Source organism: Adiantum capillus-veneris, chromosome 18 (genome assembly GCF_014529385.1).
Source record: "Adiantum capillus-veneris isolate H3 chromosome 18, ASM1452938v2, whole genome shotgun sequence".
NCBI classification, from domain to species: domain Eukaryota; kingdom Viridiplantae; phylum Streptophyta; class Polypodiopsida; order Polypodiales; family Pteridaceae; genus Adiantum; species Adiantum capillus-veneris.
In genome coordinates, this window is record NC_140948.1 from 66,876,284 (window position 1) to 66,890,058 (window position 13,775).

A 13,775-nucleotide genomic window follows, 5' to 3' on the forward strand; every position below is an offset into this window, starting at 1 on the left:
AGGCAAGAATAGCTAGTTTTGGGGTCTTTTGACATCCAAACTCAAATCTAAGCATATTAGTGGGTTGCTGAAGACTAGGGGAATCTTTGGTCCAAGTTTGGGTTCATTCTGAGCAAAAAGACATCCTACGTGTAGGATGTCTACTGCATAATTTTGAAACCAAAATTCTATTGTGACCATACCATGCTGTCATATAGCCTTAGATATGCCTCCTAGGCAAATTTGGTCCAATTTGGAGTTGTTTTGACTTGGGAATTCATCAGAACAGACATCAGGCTTTTGGATCAGATTCTTGATCATTTGACCAACCTATAGGTGTCAGAATCAAAAGGTAAAAGTAGCTGTGGGTTTAGCACATCAAGGGGGAGCTACAGTGCAAGTTTGAGCTAAAACAGAGCAAAAAGACATCCTACGCGTAGGATGTCTCCAGGGTCATAAAGTGGTCAAAATTCTACTGTAGCCATATAGGGAGGTTCTAAGTGTCTCAAGGATTCCAGAACTTTTTTCAAAAGTGAATTTGGACCTTGTTTGGCCTATTTACCAAGCAAAGACAAGAATTGTCAGACATCTTACTCTTGGAGTGCACTAGAAGCTTATGCAGCCCAAATCTTGACCTTTTGACATCGAAACTCAAATCTAAGCATACGATTGGGTTGTTGAGCACTAGAAGAATCTTGGGATCAAGTTTGGAAAAAATCTGAGCAGTTAGACATACTACGCGTAGGATGTCTCTAGCTTGATTTAGGACCCCAAACCAACCTATGAGCACACCACTGTGATCAACACATCAAGGAGAAGCTGGGGTGAAAATTTCAAGTCATTCTGAGCAAAAAGACATCCTACGCATAGGATATCTCAAGGCCATTTTTAGGTCCAAATAAAATTCTGAGCATACCATTGTGTTGCTGGACTCAAGGGGAGTCTCTGGACCAAATTTTATTCAATTCTGAGCATATAGACATCCTACGTGTAGGATGTCTCCAGGCCAGTTTTAGGGACCAACTGTAATTTTGATCATACAGGGGTGTTCCCAGTGTCTCAAGGATTCCATAACTTTTTTTCAAAATTGAATTTGGACTCATTTTGACCATTCTAAACTGCATTTCACTTTTTTGGCCATAACTTTCACAAACGGTATCGGATTGGAAAAGTTTTTATTTAAAAACATAGCCTGAGAGCGACTCTACAGATCTTAGAGCAAAACTTGAACTAAATGTATGCCAATGGCAACCATTTTGTTCAACTTTGAAAAAAAACGTCGTTTAAGGCCTCAAATTGCATCCAAAAGTCAGGTGTGTCTAAAACCGACAGTTCGAAAGAATTGTGAGAAAACGGGCACGGTTTTGAACATAGTTTTGACTTTTCCCTAGGAGAGGGGCTAGTGAGCCTTAGGCGAGGTCATCGGCTAGAGTCGACCTAGAGCAGACTCGAGTGCATGTGAGATTTTCATCATCAGGGAAGCTGAAATTTGAAACCAGATTTGGTCTCTAGACCTTCTAATTGACTGTCAAAGACTGCCAAGTTAGCAGATTGAAATTATCTTTTGGAAAACCATTGGTCACCCGCCGTTGGAAGTTGCTCAAGGCACAAGTGTGGCTGTCAATGGTACATCAAGAATTTTGCATTCATTGTGAAAAAGTTTGTCAGCTAAATAGAATTTTGCAGATTGTTTGCTAAAGTGAACACAGGTTAGCTCGACTCAAGAATCGCTACAAAGGGAGCAGTCGTTGCAGTATAGTGGTAAGTTGCATAACTTATCACAGTGCTTCCACTAGATCGAGGCCTGCTAAAAAGCTCTAGGAAAAGTAAGCAGCCAGACAAGACAGTATCAACCTTGGGAAGCAAGGGAGCTAAGAAGTTCAAGAAGTTCAAGCAAAGCCCAGTTCAGAAAACTCAGAGATTAAGGCATCCACAAAAGCTGAAGGACCTCAAGCGAAAAAGACCGACGCAAGGGTGCTAATAATTTTTATTAGCATTGAGGCAAGCAATTAGAGCTATCACTGAACATGTACAACAAGGGAGTCAAGACGAAAGCAATGGCGTCTCAAAGGAATCAGACCAGTCGAGATGAAGCTTCAAGTACATCCACAAAAATTACAAGAGATAAAATTTGGATCTATCTGATTGGCCACTACAAAGGACTGCCATGCTATGAGGATGTCAATCGGAATTTGTACATCAAGACAAAGAAAGATACAGAGGAAACTCAGACATCTCAATATGTGGAAGTTGAAACAGCGAAGAATGTACTACACCCACATCCACATTTCATGGAAGACTGTCTGGGATCAATTTACATGAGGCACGGAAAATACATCGACAATGAGATAGAAATGTTGTACAAAGATCAACTTACAGATATCTACACATATCCTCCAAGTATTTTTCTGTACAAAGCACAAGATGGAAAACGGAAAATTGGTACCCTCTATGGAGACGAAGACGGTCGATACTACAGGGCTGTCACAAGTCATGAAGTTCATGTAGAAAACAATCATTATTTTGCAGTAGAAGCGTTTGGCTTAAGAGGAGAAGACTACATGTCTAAAATTGGTAATGTATACCATCTCGTCATGGGTTTACCTCTAACTACGCACCTGGAAGAATTGACACCTACAGTTGTCACTACACAAATGAGTGACACACCACATGACACACAACAAGGCACAACACAAGTCTCGTGCACCGCACTAGCATAAGAAGTACCAGCTATGAAGATAGCCCAACTTCAAAAAGAACTAGCTCGGTCTCAAGAGCTACTTAACAAAGCATAAGAAGTCATACCATCAGGCATTAAACAGATGCCAACATCAGATATGGAACCCTCTTGGATGGGGGGAGTTCAAACTCAACAAAGAGACCCTATATCTTCAAGAGTGGGATTAAGAAGTCCAGTTTTACAAGAAGCAGTGTCCTTTTCAGGAGCCCAAGTGGAATTTCAAGAAGCATTTGAAGATGCCGAGCCGAAGGAGAGACCACTGGAAATTCACAATGCCCAATGTAAAAGGTCAAGTCAAGATGTCATTGTGGTCGACAAATACGATAGGCACTATGAAATAGCCGATGTGAAAAATACAATAGAAATTGTGGGCAACCTGTAAGTGACATACTTGGACCCCGTCCAAAAGCACCATCAAGGGAAACGGAAAACAAAGATTCGGTTCAATCTTCACCCTCGGTGCAGAACTCGCCAAAATCAACTCGGAGACATATCCCTAAGGCTATGCAGAAGCCCCACATCAAAGACCATATACTAATGGAAGAATTAGCATTACAACTGCTAGAAAGCATGGATAGTGATTTGATTTTGTATGCAAGCAATAATGGAAGCTATTTTCAGCTTCTCAAGGACAAGATGATGAAGGATAAAGAGACAAAGCCAGTGGATACACCTAAGTCAGTTGTAATCTACAAGTTCATGCATGCAAAGAAGAGGTCATATCTTTATCTAGATACCACAGGAAACCATTATTAACAGTATTATGGAGAGTTGCCTCGTCCAAAGGGTGCACATGTTGAGATAAAAACATATTGCGACCAATGTGCCATTGGTCATTTAGTGAAGGACTGCCCAACAAAGCTCTACATGGAAAAGAAGAAGCAACAAGCCAAAAGCAAAGTTCAGACAGTGACAACAAGGGAACGGAAGCAAGAATCCCCAACAAGATCTCCGAAAAAGAAGCAGATCTTGTCGCAGAGCACAAAAGATAGGCTCAAGACACAATTGCTTGAAGTCAAGGGTGTCAACGACATTATCATAGAGAATCAGGCTTTCAAAAAAGATCAATTGAATCAGATGATTCAATATCGTTTAAGGAACCTCAGTGAGGACAAGTCAAAGCATCCACAAGGTGATGAAGATGAAGCTCGTAGTTCAAGGTTCGAGAGCAAAAGAAGCCAAGATTCTGACGATAGTGATTATCCAACACAAGAAGAGGTGGTAGAGGTAACAAAAAATCTTAGTGCCACATCACGAGTGGAAAGACATGCAAATAGAATCAATGGATGAAGCTGAAAGTCCAAATAAATTCTCTATTGTGGACTCTTCATTGGTGATTGAACAAATCAAAGAGTATGAGAAGCTAAAAGAAGATGAACTGAAGACATAGAATGCACAGAAGAAAGGGAAATGACCGACTCAAAAATTGACTACCAAGGACAAGTAATGAAGGATATGAATGAATATTTTCGAGAAGAGACTCTACAAAAACCCATGGAACAATGGGAACCAAAGGCCACGGCGACCATTGCATCAGAAGAAGAGAGTCAACCTCAACATCCTGCTACAGTACAAGCTTCAAAACATTTCCAAGAAGAAAAGTCACCATTGAATGACCTTCAAGTGCTAGAAGAAGTAAATAGTGATAGAGAGCTTCTGAAATCAAGAATCAAGGCGTCACAGTCAGAAACTAGCAATGAACACCAACAAGCAGCTACAGCAGAAGATAGTAAGCACTTGGGACATGCTACAACCAGTCAAATGACAAAGAAGTTCAACATACAAGAGGATGACAAAGCCTTAAAGGCACAAAAGTCCAAGAAAAGTATCGAAAGCAACGAGGACATCAGCTACTTGGCAGCCAACAAGAAGATTAAATTCTCGTTGGATGTGTATGAGAAATTGAAATTCAATTTTACATCAGAGATAGATTGCACTGCCACGACTAATGTCATGTCTTATGGGCTGTGGTTACTTCTAGATAAGCCAGAACTGTATGAAATTCAGGTACAGGTTCCTATATCACATGGAATAGCCATCACACGTTTAGGGATTGCAAAAGCTACCCTTAAACTACTGTCAAAGGTAATCAAAGACAGATTCCTAGTGGTGGATTCATCGAAAATGAGTACACATTTGATTTTGTCCAAGAAATGGGCAAAGGCAGTTGAAGAAGAACCTTGATTTTCAACAATGGTCATCACGACTAGCTCTCAAGAAAGCCAACCTACAACCGCTCCAAGATTATCGGCTGCTGACAAAGGAAAAGCTAAAGTTAGCACACAAATGTCCTACCAACAGAAGTAGCCCCTTAAATCAGAGTCTTCAATCCAACCCAGAAAAGTTCAAGATAGAGCTTCTATATCAACTGACCACATTCTTCCACAGGAAAGGCAGACTCCAAAGAAAACCTTTCAACCGAAATACCCTACACTGCGAGATCACCGCCGCCAAAGTTTTTCAACGGTCTACATTAAAGCTGAAGAAATTAAAGTCAAGGACCCAATATGGGACAAAAGTTCCTAGACAATTGACGAAAGATAAACACATTGGATGGATAGCCTCCCACTACAGCTTAGCAGAGCAAGGCTATTATGAGAGTCAAAAGAAAGTTTGGTTACCAAAATAACTCGGCTTATGTGGTGGATAAAGGTTTCAAAAAGCGTCCCCAAAAGCAACAAAGCTCATATTTATATCACCAAAGGAGACCAACCAACAAGGCTCGCCAAAGGGATGCAGGAAATTTCAAATCCAACTGGCCTTCATACCAACATAGGACTTCATCGATAAATAATCCCAAAAATGGCACTCTTGTACATCTCAATACCATATCAAAAACATCATGGGAAGTGCCATCTACAATTCTTCAAGCACAAGGTTACTATCAAGGAAATCGGAGAATCTGGCTACCAAAGATGCCAAGTAAACATTCTTCAAGCAAACGACTTCAGCTTGAAAATAATCGCAATTTCACGGAAGGCAAAATCATGGACAATGTCACAGTCAAGGCAAAGGATATTTGCAAAGACACGCTAATCACACGATGCAGATACAAATGGGTGCCAAAAGAACCACACATACCGAAGAAGATTGAAGTCATCTCTAGCTCTGAAGAAATGTCAAGACATGATAGACAAAGTGTTATGGAGAATGGAGCGAGCCAATCTAGGGACCAACAACAACAAAAAGAAATTTTGACAACCAAGGTCACCCAGGTATGGCAAAAGAAACCAATATTGCCAGTATGGTCCGTTACAAATCCTCTCTTCGAGGATGGGAGTTTTAAATTTCAAAACCTATTCTTGGTCGAAAGCTCTCGAGATTAAGTCAAGTCGCCATAAAAATCATGGCATAAGAGTCAAGAGTCGGGCAGCTGAGCCACTAAATGAGCAAGCATCAGACCCAAGCTTCATGTCTTAATATTTTTTGTGGTCTATGAGTCTAGATATTTAAATTATAGCTCAAGCTGGAAGAGTTGAGCATATTGTAAAATGGGGTTGCTCATGTTGGATAGGTGAGCAGAAGAGTCGAAGTCTACTATTTTAAATGGTGGAGTGGCAGAGTAGTCCAGAAAACACTCACGCACATGAACACAATGAGGAGAGTGAAAAAAACCTCGTCGACAAAAACCCTTCTTGTGAGTAACAGCAGCTCTTGAAGTCAAATATATTTTTGCTTCTCTAGCTACGTTCACTCCTGGAAGCACCCATTCAAACTCCTCTCGCACCGCATATTGTTTCCCATGCATCTATCTGTGCAAGCATATATAATGTCCCATCATTGGACATTTGCATTTGACACGATTTGTGTTCCACCCATGCACTTACACAACAAAATGACGATGACGAAGCGGTACTCGGTTTCATAAGCATTTGTTCAACAAAAACGACTCTAACTTCAAGCTACTAACTTCACAGCCATAAGTACTTTAACTTTAACTCAACAAAACTCGGTTACATCAAAAAAGTACATATAGCCTCACATTTATTTGTGACTAAAGGTATTTTTTTCCCACTGGGTTTTTCCCTTTAGTCCTATCCAGGTATCCAAGACCTTCATTTTGTAATATACACCACATTTTATTTTTCTTATAAAAACACAGAAAAGCAAACCAACGACATCCCCAAACAACTACATGCTCATCAACTAGAAGATCAAAGGGGAGCGGCCCAGAAAATGACTTGTTGCAACAACAAACCAACAACCTATTCACGCTACAATAACCAATCGGAGGGGGAGAACTATGGCTTCAACTACACTACATGTACAAGAAAAAGGTAACTCTACAACATACAAAGCATCTGGTAGAAGCAACTGCAACAACAAAAGTTTCAACCAACACCAAAACATGAAGCACTCGTCAAGGCCACTGCAGACATAGGGTCTTGTCGGGGACGACAAGACTTCGGAGGGGGGGAGTGTTGACAGGTCAACCTTTCAACAACGCTTCCACAAAGATTCCATGAAGATTCATCAAAGATTCTCTAAAGATTCCAAATAAAGATGCTAACGAAGTGATGAAGACGAAGATGGATGTTGTAATGTGAAGATACAAGCTCATGGACATCATCAAATATCCCGTTATTATCATTTTAAGCCATTACAGCCACTTTTGTAATGTTTACGGGAACTTCATATTTTAAGTCGGCAATTGTATTTTGGCCATAGATGCTAATTGGATGAGCGAAGCCAGCTCACAGTGTTGTAATTAAGATCTATAGAATCCTAAGGACAAATCAGGTCATTTTTGTCAGACATTAGGTTTTCTAAGGCTTAGTATATAAGCCAAAACATAAAAGCTTTGTAAGGAGACTTCTAATAATCTGATCTTCTGTGTTGTTGGGAGACTGCGAGAGAGTGAGAGTGTGTGTGTGTGCTACAGGAGCTACGGTGGTCGGAATCGCAAACGGAGAGCAGCAGTGTGTTTCCCACGAGGAGAGCTACGTGTTGATGCTTACATCACGCGCGTTCGTCCGTGTTTTGACATATTCACCCGCAAGCTACTTTTGGAGTTTCGGTAAGTAGCTGTTGTCTGTTTTTGCATTTCAGCATATCCACGTGATCAGAGTGAGTAGAGCTATACACTAGGCACTTTAGTTTTTGGAAACATCGACCTGCAAAAACCGGCCAAACATCCTACGCGTTTTCTGCACGGAGGGTATTGGGTAGGTTTTTTTGGTCACGGACCTTAGGGAGAGTGGCCTATTGGTGTTGATAGGATATCCCTCAAGTTTCGTAATGTTTCGAGAACGTCTAATGGGCTTTTGGCTTGCGGTAGCATCATAAGAGACTCTCACATTCACAGAACCGATGGCATGTAGATTTGATATCTCTGTAGGAAGTAGTCATTAGTCGATCGAGTAGAGGTTGACACCCTTTTCTTGCTTCCACGCGCCTGCGGGTCGAGCTCCGTCCTTAGTTGACAATTATATGTTAGGTGAGTTCTCGTTATGCTGACGTCCGTCGCGGCGTATCCGTCCAACAACAAGTGTCCCCCTTTCCCCTTCGAGAGAGAGGGCTAGATAAATGCTAAATCAATTAATTATTATTGGACCACGCACACCATGATGGCAACATGAGGAGGAACTTGACAAGTGTCCCTCTTGCTTTCTTTGTACCATGCATGCCTTGTGTGGGTGTGTGGGTGTTCTCTCTCATCCCCCCTCATGTGGGGCTCACCCCCTCCTTGTAGGGATTGAATATTTGACTTTTTGACACCTCAAGCCCCTCATACATAGTCCCAGTTCCCACCACAAGCTTGGCCGTTAAGCACTTTAAGCTTGGGCTAGGTTCTCACCTTAAGTGCAACCCTAGCATCTCAAGCATGTCAAGCACCTCAAGCATCTCAATAATGAAGCACCTCAAGCATCTTTGTCATCAAGCATGACAAGCAGGACAAGCACCTCGAGCTGGGTCGAGTTCCCGCGCCTCAAGGTCAGCCCTAGCTTACCTAAGGTCAAAGGACTTTTACACACATTATTGGAGGTCTTCAATGAAGCTAACCCTAAGGTCTTATGCTCCGTTGGTTAGCCTTGCTCTTTGATAGACCATCTCTCATTTGGGCCCCTTTACCATTTTCCCCATGTTGAGATAGATCTATAAGCACATGTCTATATCTTAACCCTTGTTCCCGTTTATTCTCCCACATTAAGTGATCAGTTTAATATGAGAGAATCATGTGGGTTGGTTAGATATTAGATATTAGATTTTATGACAGAACCCGACCTAAGCTTGAGGTTGTCGTACTTGATGACTAAGGTGCTTGAGGTGCTTGTCGTACTTGATGACTAAGTTGCTTGAGGTGCTTGTTATGCTTGATGTCTAAGGTACTTGAGGTGCTTGTCATACTTAATGAGGAAGGTGCTTGAGAAGCTTCCCATGCTTGGGGGGTAAAATGCTTGAGTCAAAAAGAGACCCTACAAACTTAATGAGGAAGGTGCTTGAGAAGCTTCCCATGCTTGGGGAGTAAGGTGCTTGAGTCACAAAGAGACCCTACAAATTTAATGAGGAAGGTGCTTGGAAGCTTCCTATGCATGAAAGTACCAAAGTTAGGGGAATCTTTGGCTTAACCTTCCACTCACCCAAAGGGCACCCCTTTTCTAAAAGGGCACATGGGACACATGTCAGACTCTCCCTAAGCTTAACCATATGGTGTGCTTGAATGCTATTGGTTGGGCTAAAGAGGGGTCCAATGAGCTTCTAGTTCCATCCAACAAATATCTAGATATTTTCAAGCTCTCTCTCTCTCTCTAAGGGGTAAGGAGGACACTTATCCAAAGACTACCCATGTACTTGAATGCATGTTGCATGTGATTGGCTAGGGGGAGAGGGGTCCAATGAGCTTGAAGCATGTGGAAAGGCTAGAACTCGCCCCAAGAAAGCAAGGGGGTTGTGGGGGGGTACACACACACACACACACACACACACACACACACACACACACACACACACACACACACACACACACACACATTTTGTGGATTCATTCTCACTTGGTGAAAGTAGAGGAACTCCACCTTCTTCTCCAAGCTTGTGAAAAGTGAGAGCCTACACCAACACTCTTGGCTATGGAATGCAAATCCAACCAAGAGCCATGCTTCAATGCTTAAGCTTGCCATCTTCATACCAAGTGATGATAAGTGAGGAAATGTTTCTTTCTCCTATGGAATGTTTCTTCTTCCTCTTCCCTACCCTCATTCCCCGCTAGCTCTCTCCACCTTCGAAGGTGTTTGAGGCCTTGGGACTGAGGCTTGGGATACTCAATGCTTTCCACAAAGTTTATGTTATGCTTGTGATGCATGAAGCTTTCCATATTCATTGCATCACCAAGGTCTCAAGGAACACAAAGATTTTATTGTGCCAAGTCTCTCTTGATGGGAGAAAATAGAATACAAATGCCTATCGGAGGGGGGACCGGCTCCGTATGAATCCGGTCCTCAACTATTGTCGTGTTCTCTAAACTCTCTCTCTTGCAAAAGTATTTTTCATGCCAAGTTAGCTAAATGCTATGTTTATGCTGCTACCATCAATTAAGTTCACCCACTATGCTCACAAAATAATCTCACAAAAGTGCTTTATCTAATTTCCTAATTCCGCTACTCTCAAAGTTCATAGGCCATTTCCATTACATTGGTATCATAGCATTTGGTTTCTCTTTTCTTGCTTAAGAAGAGAGGTCCTTAAGTAGCCTATTAATGGTTTGGACAGCTTTTTGCTAGATTCCCCTTTATTCTTGGACAGCTTTTTGCTAGATTCCCCTTTATTCTTCATCTTTTCTTCCTTTTGAGAAGATTCACCATGCCTAGCGCGTTTTACCCCTATGGCATCTACTCCTTTAACTTTGGTCTTATCCTCCTCCACTTTCTCCTTTCCTTTACCTTCAAGACTGATGACGCTTACTGTTTGATTGCCAACTGGTGGTGGGGGTAAGGGTGGAATGAGAGGTTGTGGTGGTGGTGGTGGTGGTTGTGGTTGAATGGGTGGTTGTAGGATTTGCATGGGTGGTGCTTGTCGTGGTGCCCTCGGTGGTGGTGGTCTTGCTCTTGGTGGTGAAACCTAGTTTTGTCTGGCTCCTCTGTTGAAATTCTGCCTCCTTGGTTGTGGACAGTAGTACATGCCATGACCATCCTCCCCACAATTGTAGCAGTGGTATTCTTGGTTTTGCCTTCGTTGTCCTCTCCCTTGCTCTTGGTTGCGATTGTGTGCATGCCCTTGTTGTATCAAATGGATTGAGAGATTCTCAAGTTGATTGGTGATTCGGTTGAGCAGGTCTTGCTGATCTTCAATTGGTTCTTGTGGTTGAATCCTCTGGGCGACTGTTGTAGGTGGTGCTAGAGGTGGTGGGGTCCTAACAGCTTCCTCTCCATCGATATTCCTGGCTTGTAGGCGCAACTTCTTGTCTTTAAGGCGGGCCACTTCAACTGCTAGCACATACGTAGCAGGAAACCTTCCCTTCACCTTCTCTTTAAGAGTTGGCCATAACCCAGCCACAAACCGATCCTTCTTTAGGAAATCAGGTGCCCCCTCATCCTCTCTTAGCGATGCAACCCATCGCCCCCATAAATCTACAAACTTTGACTCATATGATGCGTATTCCAGCATACTGCCCTGCTTAACTCTGTCAACAATTGCCATAGTTTCTCTGATGTTGTGCCCTCTCCAAAACGCTTGACAAAGGCTGCCCTTAATAAGTCCCACCGTTCCTTGGTTTCTTGTGCCAAGGCATTGTACCATGATCTTGCCTCCACCTTCATTAGAAGTGGGAAGATGCGCAAGCGCGAAGCATCATCATCTCTCGCAGAGATGACACATGCTATTTCCAAGTTGTCTAGAAAGTCTGCAGCATCCTCGCCCACCTTACCAGTAAAGGTTGGAAATGCTACACTTGCCATGATTACTGAGAGAGAGCTAGAAAGGCACACTTCTTAACTTGCAAAATTTTTTCTTCTTTACAAGGAGGCGTGTATACCCTATTATACTAGGACATAGATTAAAACTTCAAACGGTACATTGCCTTGTACCAAAGGTAAAACAAATGGCTGATCTGATGCCAGAACCTCAAAAAACCGCTCCCCACCCGGCATGGTGTCAATGACGTGCTGGTAGTGAATCTTCAAGTCCAATATTACCTTGATTGAGCGTACACGTGTTGGTATGTGTGATCTGTCTTGAGGTAGGTTGTCCTGATTCATGTGAAGCTTAGAGGTGCTTAGTCACTGTCCAAGCTTGTAGGAGAGGGTGGTGTTCTTTCCTGAAACAAACTCAGTAGATCCCTAGTTTCTCTAGTGAGAGTGTGAGCCAATGCTTCTGTTATCTGTGCTGCAGCATCAGGTGCGACTTGAAAACTGACTATGATAATTACCTCGGTGACTTGAGTTACCCGATTCTCAAAGTAGAATAGTGTTGATTCTCTATTGTGCAGAGCTCCTTCCATTTTGTTGTTGTTGGTTGGTTGTAGGTTGCGGACATGGTTTCCACCTTCTCCTTCTTCTTCTTGGCACTTGGCCTATGTATATCCACTGGGTTTGGCGCGTTGGTTGACTCTCCCACTTCAAATCGATTATCGTTACGCCTGGCACTCGAGCTTCGATGGAGATGCGGAGTTCGTCTAGTTGTGCTTGGAGCTCTTCTTCTTCTGTCGTCCAGTTAGAAAATCCTTCATACTCATTCATCCATTCACAATAGTTTAGGGTTTTCAGTCTTGTAAACTGAAGGGTTTCAAAATCCCTCCTCAGTGGGGGCACCAAATGAGAGGCGGAAGTGAAAAAAATAGACCCGGTGGCCTCTACACCAAGACTATGCACAATGGCCTCATCATGGGGAATACACAATAGGGGCACCACCTAGCAAGATATGCGGCTAGGACGCATACATATACACAATGAAACATGCCATGCAAAACAATTTCAAGATCCACGCCCAAATGTGGAATGGGGTGATCAGAGAATAAGGTGAGAGGAGGGGTGAGTGAGTGAGAATGGGCTCGCTACTCGTGCATGTAGTAAGGAAGATAACGAGGTCAGGGATATATGCAAGTATGCTCACTTCTCATACAAAAGGTGGCGAATCCGCACACCTCAATATGGAAGTAGCAAGATGATAGGAATATGAGAGGGAGAGAGAGAGTGTGTGTATGGTGGCGAATCCGCACACCTTTACATAAGCAGAAAAAAAATGGCAAGGAACAAGCATATACCATACTCACAATGAGATGTATCCAAAGCGACACAAAGTATGGCACCAAGATGGAGTGTATTGATTGCTTGCAAAAGATGAATACAATAGGTAGCGTATGGCAGGAAAATGAGAAGGGAACAAGATCGTAGGAGGCATAATGGAGAGATGGGAGTTGATGGCGAGGAATATCATGAGTGTGTCCACCCTTCTTCTTCTTGAAATTGTGCCTTCAACCCTTAATTACAAGTGGTGTGGAGGTGTGGTGCTCATCTTTTGTGCATGGTGATGGTGATGATGATGGTGTTGTGATTATGTGATTAGGGTTCATGCTACAAGCATGTAGCACAAGAGTGTGTATGGATAGGTGTGTGTGTGTGTGTGTTCTCTCCCCCCCAAGTGAGCTCTCATGGCCTCCTTATATAGGGAAGGAGGGAAGGATTTAGCAATATTTCTATTTGAGGTGAGTGTCCCACTTTGATGACTAGGAAAATGGGGTGCATGTGACTGTGGCTCCCATCTTGTCTCCTCATTATTTAAAATACCAGAGTCAATAGAGAGAGAAAAAGAGAGAATGTGGGTAGGATGTAGAGGATAGGAAATATTTACAATAGTCTAGCTTTGGATAGACATAAGCTTATTAGGGAGAGAGAAGAGAGGTAAGAAAATTATAAGAGAGGTTGTCGAAGGTGGATATTTGTTGATGAGGATGGATCCTCCAAAAATGGTGATAGAATTACTCTAGACTAGCCAAGACCTCATTAAAAGAGCCTTGTCTCTTGTAATCATGCTTGAAGACTTGTAGAACCATAGCCATTCTAGAAGGAAGAAAAGTGGGGATGGCCTGTGTCACCATTACACGAGAAAACTGGGGTCCACTACA